The 19,075-nt window shown below is 46.6% G+C and overlaps 1 protein-coding gene across 1 annotated transcript in view; it reads left to right on the forward strand.

Annotated features, from left to right (window-relative positions):
- Scsalpha1 (Succinyl-coenzyme A synthetase alpha subunit 1) overlaps positions 1-19,075 on the forward strand; it is a 42,500-nt gene that overhangs the window by 22,382 nt on the left and 1,043 nt on the right. The gene's annotated exons all lie outside the window — the stretch shown is intronic.

A 19,075-nucleotide genomic window follows, 5' to 3' on the forward strand; every position in this document is an offset into this window, starting at 1 on the left:
ATTCTCATGGGGAACCTGCGCACGCCTATGAACGCTGTTCAAAAACTTGTCTAAGCATCTCAGCTGCTGATGCTATACAGGCAATCATCGTCTCAGCAGCAAGCGCAGGAGCACAGGTGCATAGCATTCGGTGCATGGAATATGCGTGATGAGTGACTACTTTCTTCGAGCATCGAAACTGTGCAAATTGGCCAAATAGCCCGACAAAGCCTGGGCAGCTCACCACCACATCTTTGCGACTCAGGATAATGTTAGGGGAGCTACGAGGGCAGTCGCCGTGACAGTAAATAAGCTCTAAATTCACTTGCACGTTACCTTCATGCATTCTTCATGCAGTGAACTTTGTCAGCCCATTTGTCGGACTGTGCACTCCATCACTCCATAGGTTGCATCAATACTCGCCATTGCATCCTTAGTACCCATTTCATGGCCGTATTTTATCTTCGTTTTTTTTTACCTCTTCCACTCTGCTCTCCTTCTGTCTTTATCTCCCAAATTCCCCTCCCTACGCAGAGTAGCATGCCAGCGATTTTTAAACGCCGGCTAAATTCTCTGCTCTTCATTAAAGAGTCTCTCTCTCTCTCTCACAGTAAATCTCTCATCCCCTCCGTTGTCAGCAAACAAGGAAACAGTACAGTGAACGTAAATGCGAGTGAGCGGACATGAGTATGAGTGTGAGTGGAAATGAGTGTGAGTGAGTGGTTGTGAGTGCGAGTGGTCATGAGTGCGAGTGAGTGGCTGTGAGTGTGAGTGGACATGAGTGTGAGTGCGTGTGAGTGGTTGTGAGTGCGAGTGGTCATGAGTGTGAGTGTGAGTGAGGGGTTGCGAGTGTGAGTGATGATGAGTGTGAGTGCGAGTGAGTGGTTGTGAGTGCGAGTGGTCATGAGTGCGAGTGTGAGTGAGTGGTTGTGAGTGTGAATGGACATGAGTGTGAGTGTGTGTGAGTAGTAGTGAGTGCGAGTGGTCATGAGTGTGAGTGTGAGTGAGCCACCGCGCATGGTGCCGAGGTATGGGATTGAGTACTTGTCAATTGTTTGTGATAGTAGTGCTGAGGTATGGTCTGGTGCATTGAGTGTATAATGGACAAACACAACTTCTACCATTCTTAATTCTTGTTGTGCCCAGTGATTGAGAGGGGAGGCTTTTAGTAGTAACCTTAAAGGGACACTACGGCTTGTTTTTTTGCTCAGTATTTACTCGCATAATGAACCCACCCCTGTTTTTGACATTGAGAATTTTGATTTTTTTTTTTTTCGTTTCGTGTAAAAAACGTGCATCTGGCCTTCAGGGCCAGTGTTCGCTTTGTCTCACCACCAATGGCCAGCGCTGTTGACTACGCTTTAGTGAACGATTAGTACTAAACACTGGCGACATGAACTTGGGTGACGCAGGGTGCAGCTTGTGGACCGAGCACTTTTGTTGATGGTGAACGGGCAGGCAGGCAAGCAGGCAGGCTTTTTTTTTCCACCGCGTAATGAACCCTGCTCTCAAATTGATGTCAGCTTTTCTGGAAAATTGGATTCATTACACAAGTAAATACAGTATTCTGGTTCAAAAGATTCTTCATGGATTCCAGACGCCTGCACAAAAAAGAAATATTGAAATTGAAGCCTGCAAACGAAAGTTACTCTATTCACAAAATTCAAAATAGATATACAAGATGAAATTGCATTTCACTTGCCCAGCAACATTTTTTGTTTTTAATTTGTCATTATTAATATATATATATATATATATATATATATATATATATATATATATATATATATATATATATATAAGCAGCACTTTCCATTTTGCTTGAAACTATCGTGGTAGCTTTATATATATATATATATGTATATATATATATATATATATATTTATATATATATATATATATATAACGAAGCCACTTATAGCGAAATAGCGGTTATAACGAAGGGATTTCAATTTCCCATTCCCATTTTTGCATTTTCAATACATTTCGGGTCCGGTTTTAACGAAGTAAATAAGAGCGCGTCAGCGGATAAAACGAAGAGATTTAATACCAACCGAAAAATAATCTGCCAATCAACACATTTTTGCATCCTTGAGGCGATTTTTTCTGCGAAAATAAGAGCAAAATTCGGCTGACAGCGTCCTTTCATGGCGTCGTCTGCTCTCCTGCGGAGCGAAAGGTTGCTTCACTGCATCGCATGGCACGCCGGTCTCGTGTTGCGCCGTCCTTGAACGGCGTCACGGCGTAGAGCGGTGGAGCACGCCGCGCAGGGGAAAAATGTAAAAAAGAACAGAGACGATTTTTTTTTTTCAATGACGTCGCAGAGAGCGGCTGTCTTGGCCAATCGCGGTTCTCTATTTCTCCCAGGCAGTCGGCGCCACGGCTGGACTGCAGTCTGCAGGAGGTGTGGCAGCGGGCGCTTTGTTTTATGTCGGTGCCGCGGTGCGCAAGGCAGGGAGAAAGCGCGGCTCATTTTTATCGTTATCGCGGATCGTTGTATGCTGTTTATAAGGACAGAGTTATTCGACTTGATCTAGCTGGTGAACGGACAACTGAGCGCAGTGTCGCAGCGGCCATCGCAGCTGTTGACACGCTACGGATGTACCTCGGGAGTCCGGAGTTCGACCAGATCTTTGGTTCGCAGTTGGATGGTATGGAAGCCGCAATCCTGAAGTCCGCACTCGCGAAACGTGTTCAGGGGACGCTGGACGACTTCTTTTAGCGGCAATAAATCGGTATGCAGATGTTTGCATTTTTTTTTCGTAGTCCGCATAGCACGAAATAGCAGATATAGCGAAGTGATTTCCGATTCCCGCCGACTTCGTTATAACCGGGCTAGACTGTGTATATATATATATATATATATATAACGATGAAAAAACTTGCTCGACTGCTGATAACATAAGGAAAGAGTTGAAGTACACTTCTTAGAGAAACATTTATTTACCGACGGTTTCGGACGGTGGACCGTCCTTCATCAGGGTAAGGTTGTTTGTGAACAAAAACGGTCCACTTGCTCACGGCACCGCACACAGATGGAGAGGGAAAGACGCTCTCCTTTGAGGAAACAAAACAAAACACGAAAAGCAAGACAGTGGCGGACAAGGGTGTTCCTGCCGATTAAGGGGAAAATGAGGGCTGCAAAGCGAGCAGACAAAAAAGAAAAGAGCGAATTCAAGAAAGGGGAAAAGAGGGGGTGGGGGGAATGGAAGGAGGCAAAAGGTTGTAGCGGAAGTGGAGAGGGGTGAGCTGTCTGCGAGGAAAAACCGTTGAGAAGAAATATTGTGGGCGGAGGCTTCCTTCGGAGGGAGCGGGACGTTCGAACACGCGGGAAGAAAACATTATCGCGCCCGTTGCATCACAGTGCCAACCGCCCGACAGAAGTGTGGTTACTGACTGTTTGAATGTGAGTTACGGCGGCGGCGCGATCACATAGACGGAGAGTTAACCGGCCAGACGCCGGACGGAAACCTGATCCCGTGGCTGGGCCCCGCGGAGACCCAGCGCCAGCCCCCGGCCGCCACTCGTCAGCCGCGCGCCCCCTCGCAAAGACACTGCGCCGCCGACGAGGTGCCCTTTCCAAGGAGCGAAGTGGGGCGCAGAGCAACGAAACGAGAGAAAGAGGGGGCGTACGCAGAGCAGGAAAAATAAAAAGAAGAAAAAAGAAGAAGACAAAAAAGGGAAAAAAGAGGAAAGAAAAGGAGGCATTAGAACTTGCAAAAAAGTGAAAAAGGGGGGGGGGGGAGGGGGGAAGGGGGGGGAAAGGTGGCTTGCTAAGTACCTCCCTCATCTACCTCACCTTTTTGAAAAACACGAGGCAGCCCAAATTCACTTACGGCCCCTTGTTAGCGCCCTGCGCCCTCGTAAGGCAGGCAAGTAGATAATTGGGCTATCTAGCTGGATGACCGACGAACGGGATTCACAGTGATCCACAACCATATTAGTGCATAGCAACACTCCTAATCCTCGTTCGCAAACCAATGTAATGTATTGAGTATCATTCTTTTCGTTTTACTTGAAATGGCATTTAAAAAAGGGGGGGGGGTGGAAGGCCCCCTTATGGTTTACTGCAGAAGTCGTTTCAGCAGCAATGTTTGGGCATAAGAAAGAAAAGAAAGGTTGGGGTAGGAGACAGGCGGCATGTAGACGCAAACACTCAAAATGGTATGACCTCAGGCGATTCAGTCGAGGAGGCGGTGAATCTCACTGGGCCTCTGATTTCTGAAGTGCGGAGAGAGCTCCGGGGTTCTCATTTATACCGGCCTGCACCGTATTAAATTTGAAAATAAAGTATGACTCCCGTTGTTCCCGCTCACGGGTATTTTTGAAACCGCTTTGTAGCAGAGTGACTTTAATTTTGTCGAAATCATGATTTTCTTGACGGACGTGTTTCGACAGGGGGAGGAGAGGAAGTGATTTGGCATGCGCGCGGTGATTATTGAATCGAATTCGGAAGGGATTCTCGGTCTGGCCAATGTATTGCATTGGACAGTTGCCGCACTCGAGCATGTAGAGTACGTTACTACTGTCACAATTCAAGTTCTCTCGAATGGAGTGTTTGAAATTAGAGTGTGTGCTCTGAGCCAACGTCGTTTTCTGCATGTGCTTGCAAACTTGACACCGATTCTTCCCGCAAGGCACGCAACCTACAGGCTCTTGTTTACTTATAGTAGAGTGAACCACATAATTTTGCAAATTTTTTGGTCGTCGGTAGGTGACCCGTGGAGCCGTTGGGAAAACCTTTGAGAGTCGGTCGCTTTGTTCGATGATGTTAAAATGTTTTCTTAGAATTTTGTTTACATTCGGAAGGTTGTTCGCAAAGGTTAAGACTAGATTAGAGCGGTGTTCATTGGGGGCTGCTGACGCGGGATCCCCAAACAGTTCGTTACGATTTCTCTCTTCCGCTTTTCTAATTGCATCGTCGACAATAGAGAGCGGATAGCGCTGATGATTCAAAACCTCCCGCATACGATTAGAATTATCCTTAAAATCTTCTGAGCGTGAGCACACTCGTTTGAATCTGATGGCCTGAGAGTATGGAATAGAGGTTTTGCAGTGGCGTGGGTGGCAGCTCTTGTAATGGAGGTACTGTTGTCTATCAGTGGGCTTCCTGTAGACACTGGTGATTAAGATGCCCTGTTCTATTCGAATCAAGACGTCCAAAAAGTTAATTTGATTGGTCGAATAGGTGTGCGTAAAAGAGAGGTTTGGATGTATGTTGTTAAATGATGAGATAAACTGCATGAGTTGGTCCTCAGTGCCGGTCCATACCATGAATATATCGTCCAGGAAGCGTCTGTAGAAAGCCGGTTTTGTTGGATATGACCGAAGAAAGCCCGATTCAATGCTGTTCATGAATATGTTGGCATAGTTTGGCGCCATCTTTGTGCCCATAGCGGTGCCACTCGTTTGTAGGTAGAAAGAGTTGTTGAATTCGAAGGAGTTGAGTTTGAGAACCAGATTAGTCAGTTCTGCGAGGGTACTTTTGCTGGGAGAATCCAGGCTTTTGTATTTCTCATACGATGTGATCAGAGCCCGGATGCCGTCATCATGCGGTATATTAGTGTACAGGGATACCACGTCCAGGGTTACCAGAAAAGCTCCTTCTGGAGCACTAAATTGACTTAATTCTTTTAGAAAATGAGTAGTGTCACGAATGTAAGATGTGTGTTTAGGAGGGATATGTCTGATCAGAGAATCAATGTAGCTAGAGATCGGTTCCGTGAGTGTGCCAATGCCGGAAACGATCGGTCGACCCGGATGATTCTCTTTATGTATTTTTGGGAGCATGTAAAAGCGCCCTGGAGACGCATTTAATGGCGTCAGCGCCTTACTTACTCGTGGCGGTAATTCACCTTCATCGGTGAGTTGTTTCAAGGTTTTTTCTATAATTTTGCGGTGCTCAGTGGTGGGGTCTGATGAAAGCAAGCGATAGAAATTGGAGTTATTGAGTTGGCGGTATCCCTCCTGGATATACTTTTCTTTATCTAAAATTACTATGCCGCCTCCTTTGTCAGCGGGTTTAATAACAATGTCTGTTCGCTTGCTGAGTGATTCCAAGGCGTCACGCTCTTCCCTGGAAAGATTCGGTGGTCCCGGTTTGTGTGCCTCGAAGGCGTGAATGATGTCTCGTTGAATCGCTTTTAGATACATGTCCAGATGTTTATCCCTACCGGATCTGGGTGTCCACTGTTCCTGAGAGGGAGGGAATGAGTTACAATTTTGGTTCGGCTTATCAGAAAAGTACTCCTGGAGTCTCAGATTTCGAGAAAAATTGTCGAGATCCTTTAGTAATTTGTATTCGTCATATCGGCCAGTATTTGGACAGAATTTCAGTCCACGTGACAATACCGATTTTTCCTCTTTGCTAAGGGGTGCGTTTGAGAGATTAATAATGTTCTCCTGTACATCCGAACCCTCCAATGTTTGAATAAATGGGGCTGCATGATCGCTTGCCGGCATGCGGGTGTATATAGGTTGTAATTTGTCCTCGCCTTGTTGCGATGCCACGGCGCTCTCTCTTCCTTCCTCAAGCTGGATGTTATCTCGCGAGAATTTTCTGCATTTGTTATTCCAGATTTGCTTGGTCTTGCTCGACTGAAAGAACTCAAGCTCTTGATTCTCCATATCCGAAAGTACTACGTTTTGACGAGCTCGCCTCTCCTCACGGCTCAGTGATGCCAACATCTCTTTGCAATGGTCTATAGTTACTTTCAGAAGGTTTAGGGATGCGTTAAGCAGAACTTGGCTCCAAGCTAGGCTATTGCTTTTCGAGAGATTGTTCATCGACGGCGTTAAAGACACGGAAAGGCCCTTGGGCACCGTATTTGTTTTTAGATATATTTTAAGGGACTTTATGTGGAGCTCGTGCCTGATCCTTTTGTCTATTATTTTTCTTAATTTTAAAAAATTTTTAGAGTGTGTAGCAGCAGCTGAGGGGGGAGTGGGCGGCTGAGCGCAATCACACCGTCAATCCTGTCTCACTCGCTGGGCGGAGCCGCAGCGTCGCCTGAGGTCATACCTTGATTTCGGGGTCGAAGGGTTCGCCGCACAGCCGCTCCCGATGTCAGTTGTTCGTTGGCGTCTTTCGGCCGTTTGAGCTTCAGTTGCTCTAGGAGACGCTGATACGCTCAAAGTTGGACTGCAGGTCTCAGGTGCAAAATCCAGCGGCGCTTCCTGTGATCCGCAACAACTGTTTCGGGTGGTGGGCTTTCGCGCAGCAGAGTGTTCCAATTGGTGCCCACTGGCAGGTGGCTTGGAGGTGGTCGGGGCGAAATTTAATTGTGGTTCCCTCGCTTCGCTGGCATTGGTTTCTGTCCTGAATTTTGGGGTACTGGTGATCTGTATATGGTGATCCGAATTAGGGCGATGATTCTGCTGAGCTGGACTGGAGGATCCACGAACGTACTCAGAGATTTTTGCAACTTCTGACTCCGCTTCTCTATGAGAATTCACTGGCCGAATACTTGGATTGTTCGCTGGAAGCGTTCGCCGGAATACTCGCGTAACCGGCCTCCGAACATCCTCTATTCTTCGTGCCTCTTCGAGGGTAGGGAAGCAGTGGCTTGCCAGTATGTTGGCTGAGTTCTGGTGCTCGGCCACTGCCGCGTAGGTGGGAGGTGCTGTTGCAGTGCATCCTGAGGCGGGAAGGTGGTCAAGCCACGGTGCTATGCTGTTCCGCTGGATTGTCAGTACCAGGCTGTGAATGTTCCACGCAAGCACTGCGACACCGCCATAACTCGGATGCACCCCATCCGCGGCCAGGACCGTAGACGGGTGGAAGGCTTCCAGCGAGTGGTGCAAGTAGAAGACGTTGTCGAGTTTTTCGCTGAGCTGGGCAAGTTGTGAATTGAACCTCCCAGCTCGCCTGTTGAATTGTTGCACCGCTCGCCAATTACCGAACCGTCGCCGGCGGTTTGGGGCACGCGGGAGCACCAAGGTGGTGAATATGGCCTGGATTTGGGGGCGTTGGGTCCGGATAAAGTTGATAACGTCCACATAATTTTGGATGGTGGTGTGAATGTCCTCAGAATAGAGGTCGTTCGTCCCAATATGAATTATCACACAGGTGACACTGTGGGGCACAAAGTCGAGAAGGTTCGGAACATCCCCGATTCTTGCTCCGGGTTGGATAACGAAGGCCGGGCAGTGTTGGCTTGATGGGTCAAAGTAGGTCGAGACGTGCCTTGTTTGGGAGTCCCCTATCACAGCACATGTTGGAAAGTGATGGGGAAACTTCCATACGACGTTTCTTGAAGTGGAGTTTCTTGAACTGAAGTTTCTTGAAGTGACATTTCTTGAAGCAGCCATCGAAGGTGAAATATATTACGATGAAAAAACTTGCTCGACTGCTGATAACATAAGGAAAGAGTTGAAGTACACTTCTTAGAGAAACATTTATTTACCGACGGTTTCGGACGGTGGACCGTCCTTCATCAGGGTAAGGTTGTTTGTGAACAAAAACGGTCCACTTGCTCACGGCACCGCACACAGATGGAGAGGGAAAGACGCTCTCCTTTGAGGAAACAAAACAAAACACGAAAAGCAAGACAGTGGCGGACAAGGGTGTTCCTGCCGATTAAGGGGAAAATGAGGGCTGCAAAGCGAGCAGACAAAAAAGAAAAGAGCGAATTCAAGAAAGGGGAAAAGAGGGGGTGGGGGGAATGGAAGGAGGCAAAAGGTTGTAGCGGAAGTGGAGAGGGGTGAGCTGTCTGCGAGGAAAAACCGTTGAGAAGAAATATTGTGGGCGGAGGCTTCCTTCGGAGGGAGCGGGACGTTCGAACACGCGGGAAGAAAACATTATCGCGCCCGTTGCATCACAGTGCCAACCGCCCGACAGAAGTGTGGTTACTGACTGTTTGAATGTGAGTTACGGCGGCGGCGCGATCACATAGACGGAGAGTTAACCGGCCAGACGCCGGACGGAAACCTGATCCCGTGGCTGGGCCCCGCGGAGACCCAGCGCCAGCCCCCGGCCGCCACTCGTCAGCCGCGCGCCCCCTCGCAAAGACACTGCGCCGCCGACGAGGTGCCCTTTCCAAGGAGCGAAGTGGGGCGCAGAGCAACGAAACGAGAGAAAGAGGGGGCGTACGCAGAGCAGGAAAAATAAAAAGAAGAAAAAAGAAGAAGACAAAAAAGGGAAAAAAGAGGAAAGAAAAGGAGGCATTAGAACTTGCAAAAAAGTGAAAAGGGGGGGGGGGGGGAGGGGGGGGAGGGGGGGGGAAAGGTGGCTTGCTAAGTACCTCCCTCATCTACCTCACCTTTTTGAAAAACACGAGGCAGCCCAAATTCACTTACGGCCCCTTGTTAGCGCCCTGCGCCCTCGTAAGGCAGGCAAGTAGATAATTGGGCTATCTAGCTGGATGACCGACGAACGGGATTCACAGTGATCCACAACCATATTAGTGTATAGCAACACTCCTAATCCTCGTTCGCAAACCAATGTAATGTATTGAGTATCATTCTTTTCGTTTTACTTGAAATGGCATTTAAAAAAGGGGGGGGGGGGTGGAAGGCCCCCTTATGGTTTACTGCAGAAGTCGTTTCAGCAGCAATGTTTGGGCATAAGAAAGAAAAGAAAGGTTGGGGTAGGAGACAGGCGGCATGTAGACGCAAACACTCAAAATGGTATGACCTCAGGCGATTCAGTCGAGGAGGCGGTGAATCTCACTGGGCCTCTGATTTCTGAAGTGCGGAGAGAGCTCCGGGGTTCTCATTTATACCGGCCTGCACCGTATTAAATTTGAAAATAAAGTATGACTCCCGTTGTTCCCGCTCACGGGTATTTTTGAAACCGCTTTGTAGCAGAGTGACTTTAATTTTGTCGAAATCATGATTTTCTTGACGGACGTGTTTCGACAGGGGGAGGAGAGGAAGTGATTTGGCATGCGCGCGGTGATTATTGAATCGAATTCGGAAGGGATTCTCGGTCTGGCCAATGTATTGCATTGGACAGTTGCCGCACTCGAGCATGTAGAGTACGTTACTACTGTCACAATTCAAGTTCTCTCGAATGGAGTGTTTGAAATTAGAGTGTGTGCTCTGAGCCAACGTCGTTTTCTGCATGTGCTTGCAAACTTGACACCGATTCTTCCCGCAAGGCACGCAACCTACAGGCTCTTGTTTACTTATAGTAGAGTGAACCACATAATTTTGCAAATTTTTTGGTCGTCGGTAGGTGACCCGTGGAGCCGTTGGGAAAACCTTTGAGAGTCGGTCGCTTTGTTCGATGATGTTAAAATGTTTTCTTAGAATTTTGTTTACATTCGGAAGGTTGTTCGCAAAGGTTAAGACTAGATTAGAGCGGTGTTCATTGGGGGCTGCTGACGCGGGATCCCCAAACAGTTCGTTACGATTTCTCTCTTCCGCTTTTCTAATTGCATCGTCGACAATAGAGAGCGGATAGCGCTGATGATTCAAAACCTCCCGCATACGATTAGAATTATCCTTAAAATCTTCTGAGCGTGAGCACACTCGTTTGAATCTGATGGCCTGAGAGTATGGAATAGAGGTTTTGCAGTGGCGTGGGTGGCAGCTCTTGTAATGGAGGTACTGTTGTCTATCAGTGGGCTTCCTGTAGACACTGGTGATTAAGATGCCCTGTTCTATTCGAATCAAGACGTCCAAAAAGTTAATTTGATTGGTCGAATAGGTGTGCGTAAAAGAGAGGTTTGGATGTATGTTGTTAAATGATGAGATAAACTGCATGAGTTGGTCCTCAGTGCCGGTCCATACCATGAATATATCGTCCAGGAAGCGTCTGTAGAAAGCCGGTTTTGTTGGATATGACCGAAGAAAGCCCGATTCAATGCTGTTCATGAATATGTTGGCATAGTTTGGCGCCATCTTTGTGCCCATAGCGGTGCCACTCGTTTGTAGGTAGAAAGAGTTGTTGAATTCGAAGGAGTTGAGTTTGAGAACCAGATTAGTCAGTTCTGCGAGGGTACTTTTGCTGGGAGAATCCAGGCTTTTGTATTTCTCATACGATGTGATCAGAGCCCGGATGCCGTCATCATGCGGTATATTAGTGTACAGGGATACCACGTCCAGGGTTACCAGAAAAGCTCCTTCTGGAGCACTAAATTGACTTAATTCTTTTAGAAAATGAGTAGTGTCACGAATGTAAGATGTGTGTTTAGGAGGGATATGTCTGATCAGAGAATCAATGTAGCTAGAGATCGGTTCCGTGAGTGTGCCAATGCCGGAAACGATCGGTCGACCCGGATGATTCTCTTTATGTATTTTTGGGAGCATGTAAAAGCGCCCTGGAGACGCATTTAATGGCGTCAGCGCCTTACTTACTCGTGGCGGTAATTCACCTTCATCGGTGAGTTGTTTCAAGGTTTTTTCTATAATTTTGCGGTGCTCAGTGGTGGGGTCTGATGAAAGCAAGCGATAGAAATTGGAGTTATTGAGTTGGCGGTATCCCTCCTGGATATACTTTTCTTTATCTAAAATTACTATGCCGCCTCCTTTGTCAGCGGGTTTAATAACAATGTCTGTTCGCTTGCTGAGTGATTCCAAGGCGTCACGCTCTTCCCTGGAAAGATTCGGTGGTCCCGGTTTGTGTGCCTCGAAGGCGTGAATGATGTCTCGTTGAATCGCTTTTAGATACATGTCCAGATGTTTATCCCTACCGGATCTGGGTGTCCACTGTTCCTGAGAGGGAGGGAATGAGTTACAATTTTGGTTCGGCTTATCAGAAAAGTACTCCTGGAGTCTCAGATTTCGAGAAAAATTGTCGAGATCCTTTAGTAATTTGTATTCGTCATATCGGCCAGTATTTGGACAGAATTTCAGTCCACGTGACAATACCGATTTTTCCTCTTTGCTAAGGGGTGCGTTTGAGAGATTAATAATGTTCTCCTGTACATCCGAACCCTCCAATGTTTGAATAAATGGGGCTGCATGATCGCTTGCCGGCATGCGGGTGTATATAGGTTGTAATTTGTCCTCGCCTTGTTGCGATGCCACGGCGCTCTCTCTTCCTTCCTCAAGCTGGATGTTATCTCGCGAGAATTTTCTGCATTTGTTATTCCAGATTTGCTTGGTCTTGCTCGACTGAAAGAACTCAAGCTCTTGATTCTCCATATCCGAAAGTACTACGTTTTGACGAGCTCGCCTCTCCTCACGGCTCAGTGATGCCAACATCTCTTTGCAATGGTCTATAGTTACTTTCAGAAGGTTTAGGGATGCGTTAAGCAGAACTTGGCTCCAAGCTAGGCTATTGCTTTTCGAGAGATTGTTCATCGAAAGCAGAACTTGGCTCCAAGCAAAAGACCAAGCAAATCTGGAATAACAAATGCAGAAAATTCTCGCGAGATAACATCCAGCTTGAGGAAGGAAGAGAGAGCGCCGTGGCATCGCAACAAGGCGAGGACAAATTACAACCTATATACACCCGCATGCCGGCAAGCGATCATGCAGCCCCATTTATTCAAACATTGGAGGGTTCGGATGTACAGGAGAACATTATTAATCTCTCAAACGCACCCCTTAGCAAAGAGGAAAAATCGGTATTGTCACGTGGACTGAAATTCTGTCCAAATACTGGCCGATATGACGAATACAAATTACTAAAGGATCTCGACAATTTTTCTCGAAATCTGAGACTCCAGGAGTACTTTTCTGATAAGCCGAACCAAAATTGTAACTCATTCCCTCCCTCTCAGGAACAGTGGACACCCAGATCCGGTAGGGATAAACATCTGGACATGTATCTAAAAGCGATTCAACGAGACATCATTCACGCCTTCGAGGCACACAAACCGGGACCACCGAATCTTTCCAGGGAAGAGCGTGACGCCTTGGAATCACTCAGCAAGCGAACAGACATTGTTATTAAACCCGCTGACAAAGGAGGCGGCATAGTAATTTTAGATAAAGAAAAGTATATCCAGGAGGGATACCGCCAACTCAATAACTCCAATTTCTATCGCTTGCTTTCATCAGACCCCACCACTGAGCACCGCAAAATTATAGAAAAAACCTTGAAACAACTCACCGATGAAGGTGAATTACCGCCACGAGTAAGTAAGGCGCTGACGCCATTAAATGCGTCTCCAGGGCGCTTTTACATGCTCCCAAAAATACATAAAGAGAATCATCCGGGTCGACCGATCGTTTCCGGCATTGGCACACTCACGGAACCGATCTCTAGCTACATTGATTCTCTGATCAGACATATCCCTCCTAAACACACATCTTACATTCGTGACACTACTCATTTTCTAAAAGAATTAAGTCAATTTAGTGCTCCAGAAGGAGCTTTTCTGGTAACCCTGGACGTGGTATCCCTGTACACTAATATACCGCATGATGACGGCATCCGGGCTCTGATCACATCGTATGAGAAATACAAAAGCCTGGATTCTCCCAGCAAAAGTACCCTCGCAGAACTGACTAATCTGGTTCTCAAACTCAACTCCTTCGAATTCAACAACTCTTTCTACCTACAAACGAGTGGCACCGCTATGGGCACAAAGATGGCGCCAAACTATGCCAACATATTCATGAACAGCATTGAATCGGGCTTTCTTCGGTCATATCCAACAAAACCGGCTTTCTACAGACGCTTCCTGGACGATATATTCATGGTATGGACCGGCACTGAGGACCAACTCATGCAGTTTATCTCATCATTTAACAACATACATCCAAACCTCTCTTTTACGCACACCTATTCGACCAATCAAATTAACTTTTTGGACGTCTTGATTCGAATAGAACAGGGCATCTTAATCACCAGTGTCTACAGGAAGCCCACTGATAGACAACAGTACCTCCATTACAAGAGCTGCCACCCACGCCACTGCAAAACCTCTATTCCATACTCTCAGGCCATCAGATTCAAACGAGTGTGCTCACGCTCAGAAGATTTTAAGGATAATTCTAATCGTATGCGGGAGGTTTTGAATCATCAGCGCTATCCGCTCTCTATTGTCGACGATGCAATTAGAAAAGCGGAAGAGAGAAATCGTAACGAACTGTTTGGGGATCCCGCGTCAGCAGCCCCCAATGAACACCGCTCTAATCTAGTCTTAACCTTTGCGAACAACCTTCCGAATGTAAACAAAATTCTAAGAAAACATTTTAACATCATCGAACAAAGCGACCGACTCTCAAAGGTTTTCCCAACGGCTCCACGGGTCACCTACCGACGACCAAAAAATTTGCAAAATTATGTGGTTCACTCTACTATAAGTAAACAAGAGCCTGTAGGTTGCGTGCCTTGCGGGAAGAATCGGTGTCAAGTTTGCAAGCACATGCAGAAAACGACGTTGGCTCAGAGCACACACTCTAATTTCAAACACTCCATTCGAGAGAACTTGAATTGTGACAGTAGTAACGTACTCTACATGCTCGAGTGCGGCAACTGTCCAATGCAATACATTGGCCAGACCGAGAATCCCTTCCGAATTCGATTCAATAATCACCGCGCGCATGCCAAATCACTTCCTCTCCTCCCCCTGTCGAAACACGTCCGTCAAGAAAATCATGATTTCGACAAAATTAAAGTCACTCTGCTACAAAGCGGTTTCAAAAATACCCGTGAGCGGGAACAACGGGAGTCATACTTTATTTTCAAATTTAATACGGTGCAGGCCGGTATAAATGAGAACCCCGGAGCTCTCTCCGCACTTCAGAAATCAGAGGCCCAGTGAGATTCACCGCCTCCTCGACTGAATCGCCTGAGGTCATACCATTTTGAGTGTTTGCGTCTACATGCCGCCTGTCTCCTACCCCAACCTTTCTTTTCTTTCTTATGCCCAAACATTGCTGCTGAAACGACTTCTGCAGTAAACCATAAGGGGGCCTTCCACCCCCCCCCCCTTTTTTAAATGCCATTTCAAGTAAAACGAAAAGAATGATACTCAATACATTACATTGGTTTGCGAACGAGGATTAGGAGTGTTGCTATGCACTAATATGGTTGTGGATCACTGTGAATCCCGTTCGTCGGTCATCCAGCTAGATAGCCCAATTATCTACTTGCCTGCCTTACGAGGGCGCAGGGCGCTAACAAGGGGCCGTAAGTGAATTTGGGCTGCCTCGTGTTTTTCAAAAAGGTGAGGTAGATGAGGGAGGTACTTAGCAAGCCACCTTTCCCCCCCCTTCCCCCCTCCCCCCCCCCCCTTTTTCACTTTTTTGCAAGTTCTAATGCCTCCTTTTCTTTCCTCTTTTTTCCCTTTTTTGTCTTCTTCTTTTTTCTTCTTTTTATTTTTCCTGCTCTGCGTACGCCCCCTCTTTCTCTCGTTTCGTTGCTCTGCGCCCCACTTCGCTCCTTGGAAAGGGCACCTCGTCGGCGGCGCAGTGTCTTTGCGAGGGGGCGCGCGGCTGACGAGTGGCGGCCGGGGGCTGGCGCTGGGTCTCCGCGGGGCCCAGCCACGGGATCAGGTTTCCGTCCGGCGTCTGGCCGGTTAACTCTCCGTCTATGTGATCGCGCCGCCGCCGTAACTCACATTCAAACAGTCAGTAACCACACTTCTGTCGGGCGGTTGGCACTGTGATGCAACGGGCGCGATAATGTTTTCTTCCCGCGTGTTCGAACGTCCCGCTCCCTCCGAAGGAAGCCTCCGCCCACAATATTTCTTCTCAACGGTTTTTCCTCGCAGACAGCTCACCCCTCTCCACTTCCGCTACAACCTTTTGCCTCCTTCCATTCCCCCCACCCCCTCTTTTCCCCTTTCTTGAATTCGCTCTTTTCTTTTTTGTCTGCTCGCTTTGCAGCCCTCATTTTCCCCTTAATCGGCAGGAACACCCTTGTCCGCCACTGTCTTGCTTTTCGTGTTTTGTTTTGTTTCCTCAAAGGAGAGCGTCTTTCCCTCTCCATCTGTGTGCGGTGCCGTGAGCAAGTGGACCGTTTTTGTTCACAAACAACCTTACCCTGATGAAGGACGGTCCACCGTCCGAAACCGTCGGTAAATAAATGTTTCTCTAAGAAGTGTACTTCAACTCTTTCCTTATATATATATATATATATATATATATATATATATATATATATATATATATATATAAAGCTACCACGATAGTTTCAAGCAAAATGGGAAGTGCCGCTCCTAGCATTCTTATTAGTTTCCATTCACTTGTACTACTTTTCAGTTGTACGCTTTCGATATTCAGACACATTGTGTTTTGGTGCAATCAAAGAGGTAGAGTCCAATCTGGTTGCAGTGTTATATCCAGTGCCAAATATCGCCGTGACATTTAAACACCATCGACGCAAAATGAGAATTTCTGGAGCCAAGTAAAATAATAAATACCGTATATTGCCGATTATAAGTCGACTCCGATTATAAGTCGACCCCCAACTCGCGACCCCCTTTGGGCAAAAAAAAAGTTAGACTCCAAATTTAGGTCGACGCTGCCGCACCCTGCAGTCCTAGCTCGCCCAAAATGTTTTTCAGAAGGCCGAGTCATAAAGAAAAATTTATTCGTTCACGAGACATCTCTGACTCGTTGTCGCTTGTGAGGACACAGTCGCGATCATCATCTTATGAGCTGGTCGTTGGAAGCGGTGCCGAGATGCCACACGTGGAAAACGCCGCAGAGACCATGTCTGTTGGTAGTCCATACCAGGCATCGGTGACCCATTGCTCCACTTCGCTCAAAGAAGGCGTTCGTTGGGCAGTGACACAAACTACATACACCGCTGTTAGCTGTCACGTAGGCGGTGCGACGTGCAGAAATGCCGAAAGGCACACACAACACGCGACAATGCTTCTCGGCTCATGTGACTGGTCACGTGTGATCTAGATTTGGATTGAATTGGATTGAATTTGTAGCTGTCCCATTTGTATCAAACATTGCCAGCCCGCCCGGCTTTGTCCGTTTTTCTGTGGAACGCCCACGGTTTGTCGATTACAAGTTGCTATTGTATTATAACAAACCTTTGGTGCATATCTGAATTAAATTCGTTTTTTAAGCAGATCCACTTTCGCATCGTGCCTGCAACTATTATGAAATTATGAGCGCACGGGGCGTGATATTATTCGCGACTCGGTCGAAATTACTTTTGACCCCGCATATAGGCCGACTTTAAGACTTCGCATATACGACTCCGATTATAAGCTGACCCCCAACTTTGGAAGGACATTTTGAAAAAAAAAACAAAAAAAAACATCTACTTATGCGCAGCAATATACGGTAGCATGATTTTGGTGATCTCCATGGGTTTAAGACATTACCATATGCCATGCTATGCGTACAGACAGTAAAATCGACATGCTTGGTTCGCATTGCAGGGCACCTTTAAAGTTCTTGAGATTGCATGAATTACATTGAATTGCTTTAGTAAGCATGAAAAATTCTATGCTTATGACTCGTAGTGCAAGAGTGTAGCATTGCAACAGTTTTTAGTGAAGCCTACATGAAACCAACTGCCACAGTGAGAGGGAACCCATTTCAGATGAATACACTGTGCAGCTTCCTAGTTTATTAGGTTATACTGTTTTGCGTAGCAGTTAGTCTTTATCTACCTAGTGTAATCGACCATTCATCGAGAATTTTTCTTGACAAATTGCATTGTGTTGTGTTTGTGCCACATGAGCTTTTACATTTTTCTGAAAAGTCCATATCCTGAAAGCTCACTACTGCAATTATATTTTGTTAGAGGTTCTTGGAAGATGAAAACGTTAAAAATTGTAAGTATATCATGCTGCATGCTTGTTTTGTCCAGTTACTGAAGAGCCCCCGCCGCTGTGGCTCAGTGGTTATGGCGCTCGGCTGCTGACCCGAAAGACACGGGTTCGATCCCGGCCGTGGCGGCTTAATTTCTATGAAGGCGAAATTCTAGAGGCCCGTGTGCTGTGTGATGTCAGTGCACGTTAAAGAGCCCCAGGTGGTCGAAATTTCCGGAGCCCTTCACTCAGCGTCTCTCGTAGCCTAAGCTGTTTTGGGACGTTAAACCCCAATAAACCAAACCAAGCCAAACCAGTTACTGAAGAGCCAGAGCCATTGAGGGTTCCTCTTTCTTGAGGCTTACTTGACCTGCAGTGGCACTGTTTATAACTGCAGCATAAAAGGGTACTGCACAGTACTCCAGGCAGCACTACAGACCACACTGTGTGTTGCTGCATTTTACTTGGAGCTGTTTACACACGGTGCTTCACCTAAGACTGTCAGCAATTTTTAAAAACAGTTTTTTTTTAGTTAGAAGCGTGCTTTTGAGCATAACATTGTCAGCGTTGTAGTGCATCAAAATATAACTAAGGTGTACTAACTAGCAGGCTGGTCAACTAATATTGAATAGTTAAATGCCATTCGTGTTGCTGCTGCAGCGCAACCAATTTTGTGGCTGTGCACGTCACTCAGCAGTGCACCTGTCACATGCTCACTGCCCGCTCGCTGCTTCCATTCGGGTGCTGCAAAAGGAGCACGTGACACACACAGGTGGCTGGTGCTCTTTCTGGTTGTGTGGTTTCGGTTTCAGCCGTGTGCAGCCCCAAAATTCCTTGCACCGAAGCGGCGACGAGAATGGCATTTTTGAAATTCTAAAAACTGATATGGGTATTACTTACTGTGGGCTATAAGCCTCTGAATAAATAAGGAGCCTAACAGTAATAGCTAAAAAGGTAACTATTCAATATAGATTTAACCACCGTGCTGGCATGTCTTAACGTCTTAGCTGTATTCTGATGCTCTGCACCACTGCCAATGCTATGCCAAAAAAGGTGCTCTTCTAACTCAGAAGGCCCATTTTTAGAAATTGCTGACAGTCTTGGGTGAAACACCCTGTATATGGACTGATTTGTATATCTTCACAAGTTCTGACAGAAAGGCACTTGGCTGCGTAGCCTGTCTTTGCTATTCCAACACAACTTTCAAAGTAGAAGCAATAATCACTTTTTACAGCATCACACTAACCATCATTGTTTTTTGTGCTTGTCATCTGAAGGTCCTGGCATTATTTATGCAGCATTTTTTAATGTATATTACACCCATGTGTTTTCACTTATAAGGAATTGCAGCTGTTTACAGGCTGCAGCTTAAGTAAAGTCTGGCCACAGAGAATACCATTGCAAGAGAGTGTTGAGTGTATAAAGAAAAACTGTTACTGAGTTAAGACGTGTTGTATGCCAGTGTATTTGCTGC

Source organism: Amblyomma mixtum, chromosome 3 (genome assembly GCF_055824585.1).
Source record: "Amblyomma mixtum isolate Tamu chromosome 3, ASM5582458v1, whole genome shotgun sequence".
In the NCBI taxonomy this organism is placed as follows: Eukaryota; Metazoa; Arthropoda; class Arachnida; order Ixodida; family Ixodidae; genus Amblyomma; species Amblyomma mixtum.